The 27,486-nt window shown below is 41.8% G+C and overlaps 1 pseudogene; it reads right to left on the bottom strand.

Annotated features, from left to right (window-relative positions):
- Nucleotides 1-27,486, bottom strand: part of LOC135224773 (uncharacterized) — a 406,804-nt pseudogene that overhangs the window by 29,121 nt on the left and 350,197 nt on the right.

The following is a 27,486-nucleotide window of genomic DNA, read 5'->3' as shown; positions in this document are numbered from 1 at the left end:
CAAAAGTTATAATAAAAAATTTGTTAAATACGATACGGGTAGCGACCAAAGGTAAAACAGGAAGACTACCTAATTCTCATGTCTGACAAGTCCTACTGTCACCAATGGGCCCAAAGAATGAAGGTCGCCCAGAACTAGAGATACATCCCTTAAATAAAAAGATGCAGAAACGGAATTAGAACGCCAAGTTGCCACCTCAAGCACCTTGGCAACAGAGACTTTCTTCATAAAAGCTACCGATGTGACAACCGCTCTAATACTGTGTGCTCTCAGAGCCTGGCCGTCATGGGCAACCAAACCACCAGTTTTAACAATAAGATCTCTGAGGAAAAAGGATAAACCATTCTTCGACATAGGTCTCTTGACATTTCGGAGTGAAACAAACAGACACTTGGACGACCCTGAATGTTCTTCGTGCAACGTAAATAGCATGAGAGAGCCCTAACAGGGTAAAGAACTAATTCCTCATTCAAATTACCAACTTTAGAACGAAAGACCTGGGAATGGGATTATCAGACGATTTGGTCTTTGTGACAAATTTGGGATGGTATGACAAAATCATGTATTGACCAGATCTGGCGACAAGAAAAGAGAGTGCTTGCAGTTCACCCACCCTCTTGGCTGTCACCAGAGAGACAAGGAAAAGTGTCTTCAAAGAGAGGTCTCTAAAATTGGCCATATTCAAAGGCTCAAACGGAAGGACCTCGAGGCTTGAAGGACTTTATTAATATCCCATGTCGGAGGAGACAACCGTGGCCTCGGTTGGGATAGGGAAAAAGATCGAAATAAATCTCTAAGGACATAAGAAGAAGAGATTTCAGGGAGCCTTGCCTTAGATACATATGAAAGCATCGACCTGTAACCCTTAACCCTTAAACGCCGAAGCGGTAAAAAAAAAAATGTCTCCCGTGTGCCGGAGGTGTTTCAGAGTGAGCGCGGAAACGGAAAAAATAAAAAATTTTTTTCATCACAGTGCGCTTAGTTTTCAAGATTAAGAGTTCATTTTTGGTTCCTTTTTTTTTGTCATTGGCTGAAGTTTAGTATGCAACCATCAAAAATGAAAAAAATTATCATTATCATATATAAATAATGCGATATATGATAGCGCAAAAACGAAAAATTTCATATATATAATTGTATTCAAATCGCGCCGTTGCGCAAAACGGTTAAAGGTAACAAGTTACTTTTTTTCGTTGTAATGTACACTAAATTGCGATCATTTTGGTATATAACACATTGTAAAACGATAAAAGCAACACAGAGAAAATATTATCACAAAATAATGCATGAATTCGTAACGTGCGGACGTAACAAACATATTTTTTTTCAAAAATTCCATAAATCTAAATATGTCCTAGAGACTTCCATTTCTTTCAAAATGAAGACAAATGATTGAATATTACTATACTGTAAGAGTATTAGCTTACAAATGCAGTTTTTGACCATATCTGAAGAGTTAAATTTCACTGAATGTCGATTTTTTTATATAAATATATTTTTATATGCAAATATTTCGGAAATAAGAAAAGCTACAACCTTCAAATATTTTTCGTTTTATTCTACATGAAATTGCGCACATTTTCATATATAAAACTCTATGAAATGCCTAATATGAAATGGAGCAAATATCCCGAGAATGGGACGTACGCATTTCGGAGATTTGTGGCGGGCACGAGAGAAGGAAGGTTTTTTTTTTAATTCACCATAAATCTACATATTGTGCTAGAGACTTCGAATTTGTTTCAAGATGAAGATAAATGACTTAATATTACTAGACTGTAAGAGTTTTAGCTTACAATTGCGTTTTTCGACCATTTCGGTAGAGTCAAAGTTGACCGAACGTGGTTTTTTTTCTATTTATCGTGATTTATATGCAAATATTTCAAAAATGAGAAGCTACAACCTTCAATTATTTTTTGTTGTATTCTACATGAAATTGCGCACATTTTCATCATATAATAAAAGCTTTATGTCACGGCTAATTTAAAATGAGGTGCAACAAAACATTACCACGATCGCACGTATGATTTTTTCGGAAGAGTTACCGCGCGGACGTAAAGAAAATGTTATTTTTTTCATAAATTCACCATAAATCGAAATATTGTGCTAGAGACTTCCAATTTGTTGCAAAATAAAGGTAAATGCTTGAATATTACTAGAATATAAGCGTTTTAGCTTACAATTCCGTTTTTCGACCATTTCGGTAGAGTCAAAGTTGACCAAAGGTTGAAAATTTGTCACTTATCATTTTTTATATGAAAATATTTCAAAATTGATAAAAGCTACAACCATGGGTTGTTTTTAGTTGTATTTTGCATGAAATTGTGCACATTTCCATATATAAAACTTTATGTAACGGCTAATTTTAAAATGGTGCAAACATTACCACAATCGCATGTATGATTTTTTTCGGAAGAGTTACCGCGCGGACGTAAGGAAAAAGTTTTTTCATAAATTCACCATAAATCGAAATATTGTGCTAGAGACTTTCAGTTAGTTGCAAAATTAAGGTAAATGATTGAATATTACTAAAATATAAGAGTTTTAGCTTATAATTGCGTTTTTTTGACCATTTCGGTAGAGTCAAAGTTGACCAAAGGCTGAAATTTTGGCACTTATCGTTATTTATATAAAAATATCTCAAAACTGATAAAAGCTACAATCATGAGTATTTTTTTGTTGTATTCTACATAACAATGCGCACATTATCATATATAATACTCTGTGTAACGGCTAATTTAAAATGGTACAAAAATTATGTCAAAGTGACGAAATAATTTCCGAGATGTGTCACAGATACTTTTTAGTGAGGCAAGAAAGAAATTCGCGCTTGCGCGTCTGCGTAACGATTGTAAACAAAACAACACCTCGATCCGTGAACTCCCAGCATCCCCCAAGGCGCGTGATTCAAAAGTTTTCGGCTGGTAGGCCTATAAGTATTTTTCCGCGAATTTAAAAAAAATAAATTTTTGAGTCGACGTATGGTACGTCCATTCGGCATAAGGGAGACATTTTGACTCGACGTTTAATACGTCCATTCGGCGTTTAAGGGTTAATGCACAAAGACGACCGGCCCGTCATGATGTAAATGAACTAAAAACTCCACTATTTTTGGTAATGAAGGTCTAGAAATTGAATGACCCTGAGACCTACAACATAGTCTGAAAACCGACCATTTTGCTTGATAAATTACTCTAGTTGATTGCCATCTGGCAAGAGCCAACTGTCAAGCCACTCTGGAAGAAAACCCTTCCCTTCCTACTTGGAAAATCTGCCAGGCATGAAGATGAAACACATGGAGCCTCTGATGGAAACGATGCAAATGAGGTTGTTTGATAAGATCTAGTCTCTCTGGCAGACAAAGGGGGTGCTCCACTAGTGCTTCCAGTAGGTAGGGAAACCACTCCTTCTGAGGCCAGAAGGAGCTATCAAGGTGAAATCGAGACGCTTGGTAACTTTCACTTTGTTAAGGACTGCCCTCACCAGAGCGAACAGAGGAAAAGCATATGCTTGAAGGCCCTCCCAGTCCTCTAATAGAGCGTCAGTCCCAGCACTTGAGGAGTCTGGTCAGGGGCGAAGGTGATCTGGCACCGAAAATTCAGTGGGGTGGCAAACAGATCAACTTTGACAGGCCACTTCTTTCTAAGGCTGTCGAAGATTTCCTGGCAAAGTGTCAATTCCGACCCTTGAACTTCATTCGGTCTCAACAAGGCATCTGCTAAGACATTGAGATGACCCAGGATAAACTGAGGGACCAACGTAATCCTCCTTTCTTCCACCCAACACAGGATTGATCAGGCTTCTTGAGTGAGAAGGTCCAACTGTTTACCTTCCTGGTTTCTTAGGTACAAGACTGCTGTGGTATTGTCGACAAAGATCGCTACAACTGACTACGACAGCTGATCCTGAAAGGGAAGACGGCCTAAGTACACTGCTCTTAGTGCCCTCCAATTTAATGACATGATCCTCTCCTCCTCTGACCAATGGCCCGAAGCGACTTCAGAGCCCAGATGCACGCCCCAACCTTGATCTGAGGCGTCTAACCAAAACATTAGGTCCAGCAGAACTAAGAGAAAAGACGTTCCTGACTGAGGTGATGAACTTGAATCCACCAACAGAGATCCTTTCGACATTGTGGAGAGGAGGCGACTATAGCGTCCTTGGACACAAAATCCCATGACTGGCGAAGGGTCAACTGAAGGGACCTCATCTTGAGATGCCCTCCAGGAACCAGCAGGATAAAGGATGACAAATGGCCCAGAAAAGTCCTCCAAAGAGAAACTGGCTGCATTACGGAGGACAGAAATTCTTCAGTCAAACTTAGAGGATTGTCTATCCGTTTCTGAAAGGGAGAAGCCCTCAAAATCTGGGCATTCAAAACAATCCACAGATCAGTCATGATCTGGCAAGGGATTAGTCTGGACATGTCGAAGTTGACACGAATGCCCAACTCGACACAAAGAGACAGAACTATCTCCCTCGACCAGAGGCATTTCTCTAGAGAGTCTGCCTGGACTAGCCAATCATCTGGGTACCGAAGCATCCTTACTCCTAATCGATGCAGAATGGCCGAAACAGGAGCCATCACCAGAGAAAAGACCTGTGGAGCAGTGGTAAGGTCGAAACAAAGGGACTTGAACTGGAAAACTCCTGAGTCCGTGAAAAACTGAAGGTAAGGTCTGCTCTTTAGATGGATGAGGATTTGCAGATAAGCATCCTGCAGGCTGCAGATCGATGGAAATCATCCAGTCCCCCTTCCTGACGGATGAAAGAATGGTCTGAACCGTCTCCATCCGGAACTTGGACTTTAGAATGAACTTGTTCAGGACCGAAAGATCTATGATGCGGCGCCAGGTGACCAAGGCCTTTAGAACCACAATAACCTGTGAGTAAAACCCGGGAGAGGGAGGAGCTCACTCTGGCATCCTTCTCCAAGAGGGCCAAAAGCTCCTCCTCCAAGACTTGACCCAAGATGGATTGAGGGGAATAAATGCTGAACTCGGGAGGATAATTGGAAAGTGGAGATCTCGAAACAAAAGGGATGTTGTAACCTATCTTCAGGACCACTACCCAAGCATCCACCGCTCTCTCCTACCAAGCTGATCAATGGCGAGAGAGACAACCTCCTACTGCGGTCTCTGGGCAAGGTAATGACTCCTACTTCCAAAAATCTCCATGCACAGACAAGGAAGAAGAGAAAGGGCCTCCCGGAGATTGAACTCTTCATCTGCAGGAGAAATGAGCCAAAAGAAGGAGGAGGTTGTTGGGCTGGAGCAGAAGGTGCAATTCTGGCACTAAACTTACACTTACCCCTTGAAGAAATTTGAGAAAAACTCGAGGAAAAAGCCCTTGGTAAGGCCCAGTGAGCTTCGGGATGGGGCATCACCTTGATGTTCATTCAAAACCTCAGAAAGCACAGACATCAAAAAGGGACTCGCCAAAAGGAGAAGAGGACTATAAATGATTTCTCTGCATCTCCGAAACTGCGGAGGGAGGGTAACAGAGACAAATACAGGTTACACCTTAGAGAAATGAGAAAGGCCTGCATAGAAGCGGCAAGCTTGTTCTGTTAAACAGAAGCGATGAAAATAGATGAGCAAAATTTCTGAAAAATAGAAGCATCGGGAGGAACAAACCTGGAGTCCTTGACATACATTAAAAGACCTCCAAGGATCCACATGTTGAAGGATTGAGCCTCCTGCAAGGAGTTCCTAACAGACTCCATGGCAATAAAGTCTGAGCAAAACTGAGACTGAAGCCTTGCAAAGCAAAGGCTGACCCGAAAGTCTGACAAAATCTGGATTTGGTTTGGGGGTTCGAGAGAATGAAGTATCATCTGCCACCTAATAAACACCTCTCCGGTGCCATAGAAAAGAAGGCGACGTCCACCCTCAAATTCGCGAACGACTGAGCAAATGGAAAACGTAAAAATTCCCGCGACTGGGAAGGACTGTCAAGAAAATCCCTTCTGTAATACAGTGAGGTGGAAGTTGCTTCTGCTAGGCCTCACCTGAGGAAGAAAACTCAAAACTTAATACAGAACCTACTGTGAATCTTCCCCCAAAGTAACATCCTGATGACTAGCTATCTTAGATCTAACACTAATACCCCTCCCCCCTTCTCCTAAATAAGCGTCCTTTGGCACTGTTACAGGACTAACAGGGGACACAGGTAAAGAATCTTCAGGCACCTGTCTGGATCGGATCCCCCCTTGGCCTTCACCACAACAGGGTTCACAAGGCGGGGTATCTTTCGCACTGGTACTCAGGGTGCTGTCAACAGGTACTTGACGAGGAGCTGAAAACGAACCTAAAAGATTGTTAGACATCCTGGTAAAAGCTGCTTCAAAATTTTCTGACAGCTTGTTAAACTTAGCTGATATATGTCTCTCTAAACTAGGCGGCATGTATCAAATTTCTTATTCCAATTAGTTTCCATCGCCAAAAATTTTGAGTCATAATCAGAAACTACATGATTAGTCGCTGGCTGTACAGTTGGAAAAACATCAATTAATTCGGAATCGGAATCACATGATACCAAAACCGAAGAACCAGAACTATGAGCCTGCAAGTCAAGGAAATCATTAGATAGATGTTTAGCTACTGAATGCTTTTTCTCTTTAGACAATCTTTTAAGCTGCAAGATTCCTTGATGCCTAACATGCCCCGTCATTTCTACGTCAGACCAAGACTTACAGAAGTCGCAACGAGAAGTTAAGTCACAAACCTGTCCAAGACAATTGTTACAAGTGTCATGGGGGTCATATTCCCTGTTACTCATCCTTGTCCCACAAACTGGGCAATTCCTGATGTTGCTAGCAGAAGGAAGAGTCAAACCATCTTGAATATCCATTGAACAGGTCACACAAAAGTACGTCAAAATAAAACATAATCCACGATGAAGAAATAAAAGTTAAATCACTAATTTTGTGGATTTCATAAATAGTAAATAAACATAAAGCCACAATTAACAAATAATGAGAGCTTTAAAAGCACAAATGGTTTCAGAAATTTATAAAGAGCAGCCGTGATGTAAACAACACGGACGCTCGTTAACAACTGATTTTCAAGGAAAGGTTTTGTAACTATCAAATGACAGTGTTGAGTGTTGCCAACTGGCGGACAGAATAGGAGCAGTTTTGGGGATTTAAGGCTAGATAAATTGTATTAAGGTAATGTTTATTAATAAGTTTTTAGTTACCTTAGTTAAGGTTACTACCTAATCAAGGTTATTTAAATCACCTTTCAGATAATGTAATCTATGGTTATAGGCTACAAAAAAAATCTACTGAATGGTCTAAATGATTCTGACTGAATCTGTTAGGCTATCATCTCAAATCAAAGGCCAGTTTTTGTCTTTCATACCAGAAATAAACACTTTTTCCATAGTTTATACTAACAATTTTTAAATGGAGCTTAAAAATAATCACTTAACTTTCGAGTTTAGATGTTTCCATGATGAAAAAATATTGAATCAATGCAATCTTTACTGAAGAGCACTAGCTTGAAGTCTTCACTCTGCAATGACTAGAAGAATAATGGTTCAGGTCTTTTAACATGCCCAGTTGCAAAAAAGATGGATGACGAGTATGTGCATTAGTCACTTCTTCCAGATTTTGACATGGAGAAAAATTGGGCTCAGCCTTTCTGAAGACAAGAGAAAATGCCCTCTTGTCTTTGAGTCGATTATACTCTTATCACATGTCAGTGTTCATCATTACAACACAATGCCCGGCTACACGACCAAGCTAAAAGATATTTCTTTGATATTAGTCTGGTCACTACATAAAGGACATGCTATGATCAAGAAAACTAATGATCAAAGAAAAGTTATACACTTGGCAAAATTATAAAATTTTATTGACACAGTGGGCAAAATGGTAGAACCCCTGACCTCGATGCTAATCCATTCCAGAAGAAGCGACGAGATGCAATTTATTCAAGGTCTGAATTAGTTTTTGCCCTAAGAAATAACTGAAAATGGATTAATCCGTTCTTGACCACCAGTTATTACCCTAATCTTGCCCTTTTATGCAAAACATTACACATAAATACACATACATTACAATTAAATAAGTTCTGTGTTAAATAACACTATTTCAGATACACTTTTTTCATTTTTAAATACATAATCTGCATACTCCAAATGCGGCAATATTATTGATGGTTGATTGAGCGCCATAGGCTAGGCTAGGTACGTAGTATGTACTGCAAGGGTTAGGCACAAATATTGTTGCTAATAATAAAACATTGAAAATCAAGCCTAATTATTACAGCAAATTAATAAAATATTAAAAATACGCCGAATTATGTCTGTTATCAGAAACTTATGAAAAATTGCCAAGTTACGTCGCCAGCTAATGGCGTGAGCAGATGTAAACAAACCACCATACAGTCTACTGGAATACTGTATGCAATATCACTTTAAAATATATCTTTCAAAAGGACATGTTATATTACATTTTTTTTCCTTAAAATATATTTGTAAAATAGGGCTACTTTTCATAGCCTCTTTATGCTTTATGAATGTGACGTCAGTATCAGCAGAGTAATACCCGTTGGAAGTAGATCCCCATAGATGTATTCCATTAACCTTTAGTGGACGGGTTAAGAAATCTCAGGCCGGGTAATCTTTGATGTCAGCCAATTTATGAAAAAAACACTTCAATGGAAAGAGGAAGATATGCAAATGCACATGGTGAAAGAAAATTTTTTTTTAAATTTTCCCTGCCTTCCACAAGAAGTTGAAAAAGGGATTTTGATGAAAGAAAAATCTATTTCTGGGCAAGGGTTTGTGTCGCCCAGTGAAATAATCCCTTAAGTTCATTATTTCTAGGTAAATTATACTAACATTACCAGAGAAAAATAAAAATAGGGGGATGTCAGAGTAACTGACTCGCTCACCCTAAATAAAAAGAGGGTGTCGGTATGGAGCTGGGGCGAGTGAGACCACTACCACGAACCTCTTGCCATTTAGAATTCTCCTTCATTAAAATCCCCCTCCTGAGAGAGCTGATACACGGCCGGTGCCGGCAACTACTACTACACTACCTACCACGCCGACCGCAGCGCCCCTGGTGGCCATCCTTGAAGTTAGAGGCCAATCTTGGGCGCAAGGGTGGGAAAATAGGGGGGGATTTCACTGGGCGACACGAACCCTTGCCCAGAAATAGATTTTTCCTTCGTCAAAATCCCTTTTCTGGGCTCAGTTCGTGTCGCTTCGTGAAATAGTACCAGAGAATTAGCACAAGATTGGAATAACAAATAAACACAAAAGGGTCTCAATAAAACGAAGAAAATAAACAAATAAATATAATCTAGTTGAAAACTTACAAGTTATCATAATAAATGTCAACTTATCGTAATGAATCCAGCTTAACATACAAGTGGATTTAAAATTAGACTTAAACTAACTTATGATAACTTAGAACTAGATTTATGCAAATATCTACACAAGTGAGGTTCATTAGGACAAAATAAGGGAGGAACACTCACTAAATTCTTAAATTCTTAAGACTCATGGTAAACATCATAAATACATCTTGGTGTGCTTCCCTAGCATAAAAATAAGGGAAACAACACCCATTAGCTACAGTCAGTAATCAATATTTACAGTTGTGAGTGCCCCTAGCAAAAAAATAAGGGGCACATCACTATAGGTAGCCTTTTAGGCAGCTAAGGCTGAAGAACCCAAATGAGCATGACGGTAAGGTTAGGTGCATTGTTAGTGAGGCAGGTAGAAAGAAGATCTGGATCTTCGACTACAACTACTGGGTAGTGTCAGGGGAAACTATGTTTCCCGCTGCCACTGCCGGAAATTTAAGAGATTCCAAGGACTTTAAGTAGTGACGCTTAAAAACTGTCAGCGATTTCCAGCCCATGTACTTCTTTAAGTCATCAAAATTCATATGCTGGAAATAATTAATAGAGGTGGCTACTGCCCTGATGTCATGGGCTTTAGGGAATGAATCAGGATTAGCTTGTTTCATAAAGTATAGGATTTGTTGCCTAATCCCTTTTATTGAAATAGTACCACATTTTTCCCTCATAAAGAGGGGGCCTGAGGATCTAGAAGATGTCTTGCACAGATAGGCTCTTAAGGTCGTGACCGGACAAAGAGAAGGTTCTTGTGGAAGAGGGAGGACCTTCCAAGGGGCCCATCTCATTAAGGGGTCCTCATTCTTTGCCAGAAAACTACGATCTGGAGATAGTAAGACTTCTCCAGAGGGGAGGAATTCTACATGTCCAACATCTCTGGAAAGGGCCGACAGTTCTGATATTCTGGCTCCTGAGGCCAAGCTTGGCAAGAATAATGTTTTCCTCAATAACATTAGATAAGTACATGAAACGTTGTCCGTATCTGAAGCCAGTTTGAGAACATCATTCAAGAACCATGAAACCGAACTAAGCCTTTCTGAAGGTCTGAGCCTAGCACAGGCTTTAGGGATAGACGTAAAGTAGGAGTCTGTTAAGTCTATCTTAAAGCCAAACTGGAAGATTTTCTTTAAAGCTGACCTATTAGTGGTAATAGTACTAGCTGCTAAACCTTTTTCAAACAGGGATCTGAAAAAGGATATAGCTAGATTAACTGTCATGGTTCGAGTGTTTGTTTCCTTCAGGAAATTTGCCAATTTCTTTACAGTAGCATCATACTGATGTAAAGTTGATTCCCTCTTATCCGATTCTAAGAAAAGAATATTCTGGGGATCGATATCTGCATCTCTCTTAGCCGCAAACTTCATGAAGTCCATAAAGTTAGGGTTTTGAGAATTCCTGAGGAAGCAAACACAGTCCTCATTTGTACTGACTGTGACAGCCTGGGATTGGGAATCCGTCGAGGTTGGAGACCCAATTCCAGGAGGAGAGGATACCAGTTGCTCTTGGGCCAATCGGGGGCTACTAGAGCTACTTGTCCCTTGAATGTCCTGAGTTTGCTCAGGACTTTCAATAGGAGATTCACTGGAGGAAAGACGTAAATCTTCCTCCACTGATTCCAATCTATGGACATGGCGTCTATGGCATAAGCCAGAGGGTCCAGGTTGGGGGCCACATAGCAAGGAAGCTTGTGGTTCGCTTGAGATGCGAAAAGATCTACTTGAAGACCTGGGACCTTTTGGCATATCCACTGGAATGAGCGCTTGTCCAGGGACCACTCCGATTCTTTAGGAACTGATCGGGACAGCGTCTGCTATCACGTTCCTTACTCCCGCCAGATGGGTGGAGGATAGATGCCATTTGTACTTGGTTGCTAGGGACAAAATGGCTATCATGACATGGTTCACATGTTTTGACTTGGATCCTCCCCTGTTGATGCAGTGTACCACTACTGCGCTGTCCAAAACCAGCTTTATATGGGAATTCTTGGCTGGTAGAAGTCTCTTCAGAGTGAGAAATACTGCCATGGCTTCCAATACGTTTATGTGAAGCTGGCGGAACTGAGGTGACCAAGTCCCTTGAACCTTCTTGAATTGGAAGTATCCTCCCCACCCGCTTAGAGAGGCGTCAGTATGGATAACCAACGCCGTAGGAGGGAACTGGAGAGGAACTGATTTGGACGGGTTCTTGGCCTCCGCCCAGGGACGGAGACGTTTGCGAAGAATCGGCAGGATTACTGACAACTTGTCTCGAGATTTGACATTTGCTCTTGAGCGCCAAACTCTATTTATATCTTTCAGTTTTGCTTTCAACAGAACGTCTGTGACTGACACAAATTGGAGGGAACCTAGGATCCTTTCCTGGTTTCTCCTTGACGTTTGTTTGCATTTGAGGAATTGCCTTATTGACTTGGCTATTTCTTTCCTTTTGACCAATGGAATTGACAGAGTGTGGGAGTTCAGGTCCCACTGAATGCCGAGCCACTGAAAACGAGACTCCGGCGTAAGCCTGGATTTGGTCTTGTTTATTTGGAACCCTAGATGTTCCAGAAGTTGAGTTACTTTGTCTGTGGCTTTGAGGCATTCCTCGACGGTTGTTGCCCAAATGAGCCAATCGTCGAGGTACGCTATTACCATTATCCCTTGTGATCTCAGCTGTTGGACCACTACTTCCGCTATTTTCGTGAAGACCCTGGGGGCTACATTCAGCCCAAAGGGCATCACTTTGAAAGAGAATGCCTGGTCTCCCAACCTGAAGCCTAGATATAGGCGGAAGTGCCTCGCGACTGGGATATGATAGTATGCGTCTGTAAGACCGATAGAGGTGGTGACGGCCCCACAGGGAAGTAAGGTCCGCACCTGCGAGATGGTCAGCATTTTGAACTTGTCGCAACGAATGAATAAGTTTAGACGGGACAAGTCTAAGATTATTCTTCATTTTGTTGAGCCTTTCTTTGGCACGCTGAACAAGCGTCCTTGAAACTTTAAATGTTTGACTCTTGATACTACCCCTTTCCGAAGGAGCTCTTGTGCATACTCTCAATTCCTCTGTTGGTAGTTGAAGGAATGTTTTGGATGGAGGAGGACCTTTGATCCAACTCCATCCCAGCCCTTTGAACACAATACTTTGTGCCCAATTGCTGAATCCCCACCTGTGACGGAAGAGAAACAGCCTCCCTCCTACCTGAGGGTGCTCACTGTAACTGTGCAGGACGTGCTCCGCGTCCTCCACGGAAGTGTTTCCCTCTGTTGGGTGCCCTTCCGCCACCCCTTTGCCGAAATGCACCCCTAGCTCTGCTTCCCCTTCCAAACCTATTGATGGCTTGGAACGCCTGGCTTTCAAATACAGGATTGAAAGCTGGGGAAACAGCGTAGGAGGTCGAGGGCTGGTTTTGTGGCGTCAACAGGAGGATGGGCTGGTTTTGGCCCTTGGAGGTCGCCGGTTGCACGAGTTGTGGAACCAGGACTGCCTGGACGAATTGTTGCTGCTGCTGTGCTTGGAAGGCCGGGTATTTTCTAGTCTTCTTCTGTTTCTTAGAGCTAGAGGGGGTGCTTTCTGGCTTCCTTTTGCTAGAAAGACCCCAGCAAACCCTTAGGCTCTGGTTGAGCCTGGTCGCTTCGTGATGCACTTCATTCACAGCAGCTTCAGGGAAGAGGTCAGCTTCCCAGATTGAAGATGACAGCAACTTATTCGGCTCGTGCCGTATAGTAGCTTCCTGCAGTTCCATCTTGCTACTACAAACTCGTACAGATCCGACTGTACGGTCTGTGTCTGTGCTTTAGCCAAGAGCTTAAACAAAGGCTCCGTACCATATGTCATGACGGCAACTTCTGTCATCACCAAGGCGTTAAGCGTCCTCCCAAACCTGGTCCTTGCTTCAAATTCAGCTTGGATTAGGTTATCCGGCAGTCTCGGGAGTCTCTCCCCAAACTGTTCGATAGCACAGTCCGGTTTGAGTTTCCCTACAGTAAAGGTCACCGGAAGGTGCGCCCAGAGGTCCCCAAAAGCTGGGAAGAGTGGGGACGTCGGATCCGACTCCCTCAGTTGAAGGAGAGGCTCATCTTTCATAGCGGCCTGTATAGTAACTTCAGCAATCTTTGTGGTGAAGGGGAGTGGTGCCTCTTTCGGGATCTTATCTTCCCTATTTAGAGCTGCTTCTGTCAACCTAGCATATCCCATGAAAGGTGGTTGCAGATTGGCTGGGTGGAACTCGAAGTCCTCGATACGACGAGTTCCACAGTCCGGGATAGAGATCATTCCGTCCTTGAAGGGTGCGAAGGCTGCTACCCTCCAAGGATTGCTCATGGTGAATGAGGGAAGAGTATTATAGTCAGGCATAGGAGGTACTCCGGCGCCTGCTAGAGGAAGAACTGCTGGAGGATTCTGGCTAAGACCTGCCAGCCGGTTCTCCTGGTCCGTCAGCCTATCCGAGATGTTCTGGATCGACTGACCGGACTGCGCGAACGAGGTGAAGATCCGGGCAAGCATCTGATCGAACCTGGTGTCCATCATTGCCCCTACCATGTTCCCCACCTGTTGCATGACCCCTGCTGTAAAGGAGTCGGGATCGAAGGGACCAGAGGTACTGGTCTCAGCAGGGGTCTTCGGACGAGCTCCGGTAGATGTAGAAGGTACTGGCTCGGCGGGAGCATGGACCTTCTCTTTAGAGGACTTGCCCCTAGACCCTTTGGAGTGCGAAGAGGAAGAAGAAGTTTTGCTTTCTCTGCTCCGGGATGTGAGCCTCGGAGTCTTAGGAGAAGAAGGAGGAAGAAGTCTTCGCTTTCTCTGCTCCGGGATGGTGAGCCGGAGTCTTATGAGAAGAAGAGGCCGAAGTCTTCTTGGAAGACGACCTCTCCAGGGTCTTCTGCTCCCGTTGTCCCTTCACTTTAGGAACAACTGAGGCAGCAGATGTCCTAGCCGGAATTTCCGATTCGGTAAAGCCTTGGAAGGAAGAAGAAGATGCTATAGGAGAAGAAGATCCAGAAGCGCCCAAGGGAAGCCCTTAAGCGCCCAACAAACCCACCTCAACTAACAACTCACCTCCACCTACCGTCATGGGTTCTACGTTCAAGTCCAGGGTTGCGACGTCCGCCATGATCTCCGGAGCTCCCCCTTCCGCCAAGGCCTGTTCCACTTGCAGCCGGATGGCCGAGATAGCCGGAGCTGCCGCAACGGGGTCGACATAGCCGGTCGACTTGCCACCTGGGAAGATCCAGACATCCATGTTCTTGTCAAGAATATATGGCTGCCCTTTCGGTGCGTTCTTCCCGAAGCCACCTACCCAGGCTTTCAGGGTGGCCGACGCGGCGTCCTTCACAGCGGCAGCCTGAAACAAAGGGTCATTGTAGTCCTTACAACGAAGCCCCGGAGATATATCATTAACACTTAAGACTTTTTAGTCAACAATAGCAATATTAAACAAAGATTATCTGATAGTATATACCAAGAAAGGACAATATCTACGCCGGTATATACTTCCTCCGTCCGAAAACTGTTCCACAAGCTCATAGCATATGGAGCAGGCTTCGTGATGCCACACGATCAGATCATTGTGGCGGACAGCACAGGGAGCCCACAAGGGTCTTGCAGGATGACGTTACACCCCGCCTCCTGACAGTTGGTAGCCTGTAAGTGAACAGATACATAAGTACCAGCATATACTAACAGGACTGCTCAGATATGATGCTCCGCTGCATGCCGGAGTAGAATAAATTTTGGGCATAATCCTCTCCTGTAATCCGTGTGAGGGAGTCCATGGGACTCGGTAAACTGGTTTGAAAAACTCCGGTACACACCGGAGCGAATATTTCCGTCAAACCAGATACCTACTAATACACATATAGTATACCGCGGGGAGGGTACGACACACCAGAGAACGTGAGAAGATTACCCATAAAGTTAAACAAAATAAAACTAAGACAAAACAAACAATATTGTAAGTGGAGCTTAGCTCCACCGTAGGACTCTTCCGCCAACCCACGGAACGCCCGGATGGTGAGCAGGTGCTCCGCCGGAAAACGAAAGAGACTACAGCCATATACAGGGGAAGCATGTAAGGTCTACTCCGCATTCCCCCCCGAAGAGCTGGCGGAGTCAGCTATACGTATAATGATATGGGGGGAGGAACCAGAGAACAATAAAGAACGCCGGAGAAGGTCCGATGCGAGCTGGTGGGGTGGCTAACCCCACCCGAACACACCGGGACCTCCCCGAAGCTCAAAGAAAACGTGACCGGTCTGACAGGACCCCCCTTAAGTCCCAAACTCCTGTATCCCCCCTGGTAGGGAGGAAGAGGGTAGGGGTGCCCGGATGGTTGCCATAGTGACCGTGAGCGAGCAAGGACTAACCCTCCCTCCACATGGGAGGAAGGGAAGGGGACTGGGACCAGGGCGATCAGCTGGCTCAACGTGAGCGCAGGTGGACCATGAGGCGATAATGCAACAAAACATAGCCTAGGTCTAGCTGACCACGCGAGCGCAAGAGGACCACAAGGCGATAATGCAACAGAACATAGCCTAGGCCAAACTGATCACCCCTAACATGCAACCCACAAATAAATGCATCGTAATAAAGAAAAATGGAAGGGAAATCACGAGTGGGAGAAAAAGAAGGGACGTCCAGGAGAAGTAGGCTAGTCTCCCCGAAGGGAAACAAGCAAACTACTCAGGAGCTGGCCTCTGCCGATATGTAGAACGGAGGGCGACGGCCAGGATGGCTGGACTAAAGAGTAATATCGATAAAAGATTGAAATAATCACCCATACGCCTAAACACCTAGACAAAGGGACATGCATGCATGAACACTAATCTAAGGCACAGGCAAAGGATTTCCGAACAGTACGATGTAAAGCAATAGAATGAGTGGAATCTTCTGTACCACGTAAAAAAAAACTCATGATAAGAGTAAATATACACATGGAATAGATACCACGGTATGGGAGACCGAAGTAGCTAACCGAACATGAGGCGAGGCGAGCCGGCAAGGCGAGCCATGCGCCAGATCAGGAGACTATTATTGGACTAAAACTAGTATATAACCTTTCGGGGTACTTAGCTGCGGCGATAGCTTGAAATTCCATCTCGAGCGAATAAATCCCAAAAAGGTGCACAAAAACACAGAGCAAATGCTGGCACGTGTGTACAGAAGTTCGCTAACGAAAAGGATGGCCACCAGGGGCGCTGCGGTCAGCGTGGTAAGTTGTGTAGTAGTAGTTGCCGGCGCCGGCCGTGTATCAGCTCTCTCAGGAGTGGGATTTTGATGAAGAAGAATTCTAAATGGCAAGAGGTTTGTGGTATTGGTCTCACTCGCCCCAGCTCCATACTGACACCCTCTTTTTATTTAGGGTGAGCGAGTCAGTTACTCTGACATCCCTCTATTTTTATTTTTTCTCTGGTAATGTTAGTATCATTTACCTAGAAATAATGAACTTAAGGGATTATTTCACAAAGCGACACAAACTGAACCCAGAAATGACTATTTACAACCCCTTGTGGGACCTCTTTTACAAGACAATCTTAAATTTTACCATCTTATATATGTTTTTTTAATAAATTATTTTATTTTATTTTGTAAAATTATAATTACAGCTCACACAATATCAAACCAGATAAGAAATAAAATCAGTAACAAATTCTTAGCATATTTGTTGAAAAATATTTAGGTAAATTTACCAAGGACAAAGATTCAGTAACTTTTTATTTGTACATGTATTTTTTCTTATATTTCTTTGCACTTTTCTTTGCCAAATTACATTTACAATCGACATACTATTGTAAAAGACAAGAACAAAAACCAACAGACACCCCTTGGTATACATATTATGAGCAAATTTACAAAAAGACGTCATGTGAAACAGACGCAGTACATTCTCCCTTGAAGTCAGAAGCAGAACTGAAGTCCTGAAACAGCAGATTCGTGATTTTAGCCAGTTCAATTAGCCAGTTCAAAAGTTGCTATTAGTGAATTTATGGGCTATAGAAGTACGTATTTGGCATCAATCCGTCCATCACCCCAAACCTGTTATTACAACTCTGAGAAGTTAACCATCCATTAAGGGTTAGAATTGGAAAGAATCCCAATATTAAGAATAACTGGAAAACTATCAATATCACAAAACCCTTAGTTTGATTATAAAATACTACCATGAAAATATTGCCCTTTAGTAAACAAGGCTCATAAGTCAAGCATGACTGGGAACTACGAATAATGAGCGAAATGCAAAATGTTTTGGGAGGCAACAGAACTGTCTGAAACTGACAAAAACACACATGTAGTACTTCATTTAATTTACTACATTTATAAATAAAGTAGATGTAAATCTTAACCCAGCTTTCTTTTGTTAATTAAGTTATAATGGGCAATTAAAGACAGTGATCATATCAGTAAAATGAAATCTGCTGATTATTTTAAGAATTTAATCAAAACCAGAATGCAAATAGCAGATCGCTCTGTTCATATTATAATCTGATAATATGGTAATAATACATGCAATATGATTACATAAAATAAAACTAGGGTGTTATTAAAATTATCATTATTCTCAATACACAACTATTATTTGACTTTTGTAATGGATATCTATCAGTGTAACAACCTAACTGGGGCAACAGAGTCTCTCTCTCTCTCTCTCTCTCTCTCTCTCTCTCTCTCTCTCTCTCTCTCTCTCTCTCTCTCTCTCTCTCTCTCTCTCCATAATACTTGTGATGATTTTCATTAAAATGATAAGGTTTTCACATATACTTACCAAACAATTACAAAGCTGTAAGCTTTCTTACCTGGAAGACAAAAATTCAAATTATTTGTTGGCGGTGGCTCTGCCTTCGTTGGTGTAGGTGATACTGATCCCACCCACTTTTGGGAAAATCCGGTCCTGCTGAGCTAACTATTGTCAATTCGTTGAGCCACAACGTCTATCTGGGGGGAGGAGGGAGGGCTCTAATTATGTAATTGTTTGGTAAGTATATGTGAAACCTAATTTTATTATAAAAATATCATTTTAACATAAGTGACTTACCAAACAATTACAAAGCTGAATCCACATTTCCAGGAAGGTGGGTAAATGGACAGCTTATGTTAAAGACAACAATAATAAGCTCACTCACATTACATAATGTTTGCAGTACCTTACCTGGTGAGAGAGCAGCTGCAGGTGGATACTGCCTCTGGTCGGCACTCTCATCACTTGTATAAGACGTGGCAATAATGGCCAGGATCATCCTACTAATGGTGGGATTTTGTAACCATGGAGGTTTATCGATGGTTAACAAAAATAAAAACTTTGCCCTTGCCCTGGGTGAAGACAGACAACCAGTCCACTGAACCATCACCCACACTAAAAATAAGAATAAACCACAATCCTAACCATAAAAAACTGGAGGGTACTCTGGGTACACTGTACCCCCAGGCTCCCCAAAAACTCGACAACCTTAAAATTATAATAGAGGGAAAGAGGTCCCCTTATGCTTCCTCTCCCAACACCATACCAGCTATAGACAATGGTCCCAACAAGTAACAATTCTCAAAAACAGACTCTATGTCCTTCACGAAATGTGACAAACACACCAATTTTGACCTCCAGAACGTCGTTTGCAGGATGGAGGATAGAGACATATTATGTCTAAATGCTAGAGAAGTCGCCACTGCACAAATTTCATGCTCCTTCTTTCAGTACGTTAAGACCTTCAGCTTGGACTTGCGCATGAGCTTCCAAAGTCAAGCTCCTCAGGAGAAATAAAATCACATTCTTTGAGAGAGGACAGGAGGGGTCTCTCACCAAATACCAGAGTCGATTCGAACTTCCTCTTATTGTCTCCATCCTATGCAGATAGTATCTGATGGCTCTGACAGGACATAACGTATGTTCTTCCACTTCTATTACCACTATGTACATTAGGTTCTTTATCTCAAAAGAGCGAGGCCATGGATTCGATGGGTCCTCGTTCTTTGCTAGAAAATCTTTAACATAAAAACACACTGCATTACTCTGAGTGAACCAGACCTCTTTACTAATAGCCTGGATTTAGCTTATTCTACCCATTGTAGCTAAGGCAATTAAAACCAAAGTCTTCTTCATTAGATCCCTCAGACATGAAGAATTTAAAGGCTCAAACTGAGGACTGGAAATCCATCTTAAAACCACATCCAAGTTCCAATCCACCTCCCCATACTTCACTACACGTCGAGGCCCATCCATTCCAGAAGCATCGTATCTGTTCTCCACGTTAGCAGGTCTGGAACTGGAGAACAGAAAATCAGAGGATGATTATTCCTTGAGGCGGTGAAGAGATCTACAGCTGGTTTCCCCCATAATCTCCACAACTCTTGGCAAACTCTTGTTCAGAGTCCATTCCATCGGAACGAACCTGGTTTGACCGGCTCAGGTCATCTGCCAAGATGTTCATTCTTCCTTGAATGAACCTTGGAAAAAGAGTGATCTTGTGATTGTTCACCCAGAGAAGGAGGTCTTCTGCCACTCCACTGAGAGAGAAAGTGTGTGTCCCTCCTTGTTTTCGGACATATGATAGCATTGTGATGTTGTCTGTGTAAATCGCTACCTTTCTTGCAGCAACTACAGGAGCGAAAGCCTGTAAACCTAGAAAGATCGCCTTCAACTCCTTCACATTTATGTGCAGGGTCTTCTCTTGTTCCGTCCAAAAACCTGAGACTCTCCTATCTCCTAACAGAGCTCCCCATCCCCTGTCCGATGTGTCTGAGAAGAACTTTAGGTCGGGGTTTTTCGTGACTAGGGAAAGTCCCTCCTGAAGTCTCTCCGTCAAAGCCACCAACAAAGATCCAACTTTATCTCTTTCGTTAAAGGAAAAACCAATGAGTCTGGTTGTGTCTTCCGATTCCAATTTGCCTTAGGAAGAATTGGAGACTTCCTGCAGCCCCACAATGTCTTGGGGACTACAAATAGTCTGTTGTAAAAGCCTGGGGAGTTCTTGTCTATCACTTCTTCTATGGCCTTCTTGATCCCTTTGTGTATGTTGTCAAACAAACATTGGACAGTGGGAGATCTTGAAGAAAAGGGATCGCATATCTTTCTCGAAGTACTTGAACTACCCACTGCACTGCTCCTCTCAAACTCCATTCCTTTCAGAAGTAGTGGACTCTCGCTCCTATAGGTGTGTGAAGGACCTTACAATTACTTTTTAGTCAACTTAAAGGGGGGGCTTCTTGGTGGACTTAGCTGGTGTTCGCAAGTTAGTCCTCAGTCTGTTCTATATTCTAGCTTTATCCTCTTGAAATGAGTGCTTCTGAAGAGGAGAAGATTTAGCTTCTGTAGCGGGAGGATCCTTCAGATGTCTTGCTGACTTAATCAAAAGGTTATTGGTAGATTTCTTCTCCAAATCCAACAATACCTGTTGAATAGTATCTGGGAACAGGTAGGACCTACTAATGGGAGAAAACATCAACAATGACTTCTGATTTGTTATTACTCCTCGGGATGCAAAAGAGCACCACAACTCCCTCTTTTTTAAGTACTCCCATCATTAACAGGACGGCTAGTTCACCCGACCTGTCTCTCACAGCTTTGTCCCAAAGGACAAAAATATTAAGCTAGTCTGTAGAAAGACTGACACTCCTTTATTTTCCTGGCTGATGCTGCGATAGTCCAATCCCAAAAACTAAATCCTTCAATCACCTTGTACAAGTTTCGAACAAGGTGATCAAAATCAGGGGTGGAAAATGTTACTTTCGCAGCCGCAAAAGCCAATCTTCTATTCGAGTCCACTAAACCCAAGAAATCCCCTTGAGGCAGAGACTCCCAAGGAAGGAACTTCTCCAGTCGCATAAGACCGATAAGTCTTGTTCTGCAGCTTAGAAGGGGGATAGGTGAATGAAACTTTACCAGACTCTCGTTTCTTTGCCAACCACTCATTTAACTCCTTAAACACTTTCTTGGCTGACTGAGAAAGGATTAACTTCAGCAATCCTGAAAATACTACCTTCCTATCCATCACGAACATAAAAGGCGGCGACGAAGGCAATGCTGGTTCAAAGAAGTTCGGATACATAGCGAGCAAAAACCTCATAAGACTAGAGTAAGCCGAAGAAGATTTCAGCTCCTGCTCCTGTTCTTCTTCCTCAGATAAAACTGACAACAAACCATCTTCCTCTTCTTTAGGGGCCATCACTTTCTTTAAGAAACCCATAAGCTCTTGGAGCTGATGTGTGAAAGGACCAAACAACAACTCATCTCCTAAAGCAATGGTCTTCGGAGTCGAAGTCATGGATGTCAAAGCAGTGGCAGTCAAACAGATCTTCTTAGAAGACAAGCAACTAGCAGGCAAAGTGCTACAAGTTGCAGGAGATGAACGAATCAAAATTCCTTTCGACGAGCTACAAGGGGAGTCAACGGTGCGAGAACATAAGTGCTGATCAGATTGTGTCAGCACTCGAGAGCAAATGTCGTCAGTCGGAACTACTATACTCTCTAGAGACGACTGATGTGAATCCCGAATGGGCTGTGCAGGCACAACACTGCAGGATAGCTGAGGACTCCACTGCTCCTTCGACTTCTTCACTGGCAGAGTCGGACAGTCTGCAAATGAGGCATACCTCTTTAAAGGCCACAACACCACAGCACTCTGCAATTGGTGCCTCTTTTCAGGCGACAACACATCCGATTCAGAAGGAAAAGAAAAAAAAAAAAAAAAAAGAGGCGATGACACATCTGATTCGGAGGAAAAAGGAGGCGACAACACATCCAATTCAGAGGAAAACTGCACCTCACTAACATCTACGCCCTTCCAATGGCATTTAGTCAACACATGAGTCGACAGGCTCGACTGAGTCAGCAACTGTCCGTGGGTAAACCCCCCAAGTCTCCCTTCAACCTCTGGTATGTCTTCTCCCAGGTGCGGGGGAGCAGGACAGTGACCTTTGTCTAGGAGAAATGGAGGGACGGACAGCCACCTCTTCAGACAACACTGATCTTTTCACTAACACTCGATTTTTCCACAAAAGCCTGAAAAGACAAACCCAAATCCATCACAGATTTGGCCAAAATTTCAAACTTCTTGTCCATTTTGGACTCTAAGCTGGCAATGGTGTTAGAATCGGAAGCATGGGCTACCTGGACTGGAGTTAGTGGCAATGAAGTAGGAGGATTATCAATAGGAGAGATGTTAGATAACAGAGGGGAAGAAAGAGAAGATTTCTTTGCCTCTAAAGGCAAAGGAGTTGTATCAATACTAGTCTTACTGTCAGCTCTATGAGCCACTTTCCTCTTCCTATCTTTCTCCATCTTCTCTAAATGAGACTTAAAGTTCTTCCACCCTTGCTCATCTAAGTCCTGATACTCAATGCAAGTAAAGTCTTCGCTACATATCTGTCCCCTACACTTTACACACTTGCGAATCATAACAAAGCTTAGCCATTCTAGTTTTGCAGCCATCGCTGCAAAACCTAACTGAAGATGAACTAGAGTTCAACATTCTAAAGCTAAAGTCTATTTAGTTAAATGAAAGCTAAAAAGCAGCTAATCCAGAAAAACAACCACCAAATTGTATTTCACCAAGTACAACAAAAAACTGCGAGATAGCAATGAAAAGTTGACTGCAAAAACCACCGATGTTACTCCGTAACCAGCAGAAAACGAATTGACAAAGTTAGTTCAGTAGTACCGGGTATTCCCAAAAGTGGGCGGGACGTGTATCACCTACACTAATGATGGCAGTGCCGTCACCGCCTAATAATTTGAATTTTCGTCTGCCAGGTAAGAAAGCTTACAGCTTTGTAATCGTTTGGTAAGTCACTTATGTAAAAATTATCATTATTCTCAATACACAAATATTATTCAACTTTTTAATGGATATCTGTCAGTATAACAACCTAACTGGGGGCAACAGTCTCTCTCTCTCTTCTCTCTCTCTTCTCTCTCTCTCCTCTCTCTCTCTCGTCTCTCATCTCCCTCCCGTCCATAAAACCATCGCCACCTCGTCCTAAGAACGTGGTCAACCTTGCGATCATAGATCGCCATTTCTAACCCTCAAAGACATCGTCCATCTCCTTCGTCGGCGACGGGCCCCCTCTTCGCCCAGCAAGCTCACGACTACCTTGGTTGCGGGCTCTCCATTCGTTCTCACACCCCCTCTCTCTTCTCTCGTCCTCTCTCACTAAGATATTCCGGGTTTTTTAATTACAGATGAAGCAATTGTAAACCTGAAGCAACAAACAAATATAAAAAAATAATAATAACGGAGCGGGCGAAATTGATGTCCAGAACTGGTTAAATCACACTTAATGCTTATGCAATCAAGTATTGTGTTTGTAAATTTACAAGAAAAAGTGTCTCCAAATTACATCTCTTCAGGCAGCTAAGTAATGGCAATGAAGATATCGATAGTACTCAATCAGCTGAGATTCTGAGAATGTAAACAATATCAAATGCAAATGGAGTACGATGACAATGCTTATATTCTGTAATACGTATATGTTTAAATTCTTCAAATGATAATTTTCTCCAGAAAATATTTAGGTTTATAGAACTTTTCAGTTTTTAGAATTATGGATAGAGATTGTACACCGGTAACAAAGTGAGACCTCGCTAATTATGGTAACTATCCATGGTAATTACTGTAATTACAGTTGTTTTGTTTACAGTAACAAAAGTTGTATCGCTAGTGATTCACTTGAATAACTTACAGTTTTTATCATTATTACAAATGTTTTGTTTACAGTGTCGATAGTTTGTCGATGGCTGAACGTTAATTAACTATTGTCACAACTATGACACTTCAAGGGTTAGCCTATCATTAAAAATCTTGGCAGGATTTTAAGGTTGTCACACAAATAATAATTTTCAGTAATCTTCTTAAGTTCAGTTGTGGTTCTTACTATTTTCCTCTTCTTCTTGTCTGCAATGGCTGTCTTGGGACCAATGATTGAATAAAATAAAACACTATAGAAAGCCACAAAAACTAAGGAAATACCTGTACAAGTGTGAACTACTTGCTCAAAACAATAGCAGCAGAGTGAATGGCCTTTAAACGAACATGGGAACAATGCCAACTAGCAGCGACTGACTGAACCACTTTTGTTTAAAAAAATCATGAATTTTTGGGTCGGATTCTGCATTCTTCTTTGAACTTTGATGCCAAATTTATTCAATATTTTGTGTTGAGGTCCATTTATTTCAAGTTCTAGTTTGTCAAGGACCGGGTCTCTACTGTACTACAGTCAAACCGCAGTTTTTGTATGCCTCTCTTTTTGTATGTTTCGGTTTTCGTAGACTTTTTTCTATGTATTTTTGTTGTGGTTATCGTATGTTTCCTTAGTTTTCGTACACTCGGAAACGCTCCATCCAGGGCCCAGCGTGGACCAGGCTCTGTATCGAGTGCCCAAACAAAGCATCCCATCTTCTTTCGTGACCCATTCTGCTTTTGTGTTCGTTGTTTTTTTGTGCTTTTTTATTCTAGTGCAATTGCTAAATAAGCCATCATGGGGCCAAAGAAAGTTCCAAGTGCTAACCCTTGTGTAAAAATGGTGAGAAACACTATAGAGTTTAAGAAAGAACTCATAGCAAAGTGTTGGAGGAAGTTGCATGCCGATAGAGTGAAAATCCCTACAACAAGCACTGCTGTTAGCAAATTTAAGGCCAGTAGACTGGTTTGAAAAATTCAGAAAACGAATGGGCATACATAATGTGCCTACCTCAGGGATTCAGGACATGTTTGCAAAATGGAATGATGTAAAAAATTTTGTGGAGAGTTATTATCCCAACAAAGAAGTTGTAATCTGTGTCTCCAACATGTTTACATAATGACAATGTCATATTTAACTTTAGGCAAATTTTAAAGAAACAAATGTCTCCTGACAGTTTTGTTGTGTGACAGGGGTCCAGTAACTCTCAAACTAGTCCTAGTGCCAGTAAAAAAAACGAAGAGGGGAAGTAACCTCAGATAGTGCCAGTAATAAACAAAGAGAAGTAATACCAGATAGGTCCTTGATACCTAAGGTCCTTCTGGAGGGAGATTTCCCTCCCAAACAATAACCTCTCCTCCTCCCTCTCCCCTCCTCTCTGTCTTCCATACGCTAACAAGTGTCTTCCATAAAGGTAAGAGCGATGTTAAATGTTCATTTATTTATTTCATTAGTCATTTATATTTATTTCTCATTGTTTTCTGTATGTAAAACTGTTTATTCCCAATAAAATATATCTAAAAAAATATTTTTGGGGATCTGGAACGCATTAATTATATTTACATTATTCCTTATGGGAGTTACTGTTTCGGTTTTCATACTTTTCGGTTTCCGTGGGAGGTTCTGGAACGGATTGTGTATGAAAACCAAGGTTCCACTGTATATAAATAAAACAATCTTTTCCTATAAAAATTTCAACCCCAATACAGCACAAGTCATAGAATCACTGTGAAGTTGAATAATTATTGGAGATTATTTATAATTTTTTACTCAACTGTACAACATCATATTCACAATAGTATTAAAAGAAACCCTGTAAATATGTTTTTGTAATGTATGAAGTAAAGTGCTGTACTACTTCAATCACTGCCTGCAATTAACCCCAGTCTTGTTATTTATACAATTAAATTATGAACTGGAATGAGTTAAAAGCCATTAGTACTGATCACCTCTGTATCTACAACAAACAACAAATCTGATACCTACCATTTCAAAACATACCGTAACTAGCTTTTTATCACAAGCAAATGATTCTACAAAGTATTTGCATGCACAACAAAATTACTGGTTCAGTAGCTACGCTCGTCCAATTTAATGCAAAATAAAAATACTGAAGCTATCAGATGGCTAGGTGAACCTTCACAAAGAATCTTTTCAAGGCTTACTCAAGAAAAATGCATTACACAGAGAATCACACAATGGTACTGATATATGGTAATGTACATTTTAATGGTCCACTTTGGGTAAAATAGCAGCAATTTATAAGGAAAGTCAGAATTCACGTTCTGACAATACGTACAGTAGACGACTCATATTTTTTTACAATATGTTAGCACAAGATTATTAAAATAAAAGTATCACAGCAGGCAAACCAAACTAGCACATTATACATACATCAAGGAGTCACAGGTACTATCTATGCAAATCAATACACAGACGGTATCAGGTATGTATTAATATCTGCACAGAGATTAGGTTTGTGTTGTTACTTGGGGTACATGCATCTACACACAGCTTGACTAAAAAAAAATATGTCTTCGCCTTACATTCTTCTTGGGCTTGGGGAGAATCGGAGGTGGCGGGGGAATGTCCGCTACTGACCAGATCTCCTCTGCAGCATCATTTGGTCCTTTTTCTTCTACTCCTCTGTAGTGGAAGTTGCGTAAGAGTGGAATTTTTTTCTGGACTTGTCTGACTTGTCCCAAGCTCATTTTTATACACCCACTTACATCAAGATATCTCAGTGTATGGCAGTTACTCAGACTGTCTAATGACTCATCAGTTAACTGGTAGCAGCTCTGAAAAAATTATTTTGCTTAAAAGCAAGAACAACTCTGCAGAAATAATTGGTTCAAGTTCTGTCAATAGAAAAATTGATTGAGAATAACCATGGCATAGGTACAAACAAGATCGAGTTGGAAAAACAGATGGGTGGAGAGCATGGATATAGATAAAAAATAGAGATATAACACAAAGAAACTGAAATACACAAGGATGCTGGAAAAACTCTTAGTACTTCCTACAGTGTGCCACACAAGTCACTGTAGACAGCACTTAATCGCACACCTACAAATCAGATAATATAAAAAAAAATTCCATACCTGAACATCAAGAATTTTTAGGCGCTTCAGGTGATGAGTAATAACCAACACAACATGGTCAGTTATCTTTGCACATTCCACCAGCATCAAAACCTCTAAACTAGGACACTGCCTTGCCACAGATTCTATGCCCTCCTGAGCAACCTTGGGAAGAAATTCAAAGTTGAAACTCCATCCTAATGTATAATACGGTATACTACAACTATCTTGACAATATTCAGCTACTTTCAATAATTATATATGTACATACAACACCATGCTGTAGCAAAGTACCCTTAATAAAAAAAATTATTAATTTAATTTTTGATAGCGTAATTGCTGTTTCGTCCTCAAAGGAGTTACCCTCCATGGTGTGTGCCAGCACC

Source organism: Macrobrachium nipponense, chromosome 12 (genome assembly GCF_015104395.2).
Source record: "Macrobrachium nipponense isolate FS-2020 chromosome 12, ASM1510439v2, whole genome shotgun sequence".
Classification (NCBI taxonomy): Eukaryota; Metazoa; Arthropoda; class Malacostraca; order Decapoda; family Palaemonidae; genus Macrobrachium; species Macrobrachium nipponense.
The sequence above is the reverse complement of the archived record's forward strand: the minus strand, read 5'-3'. Positions and strand labels throughout refer to the sequence as shown.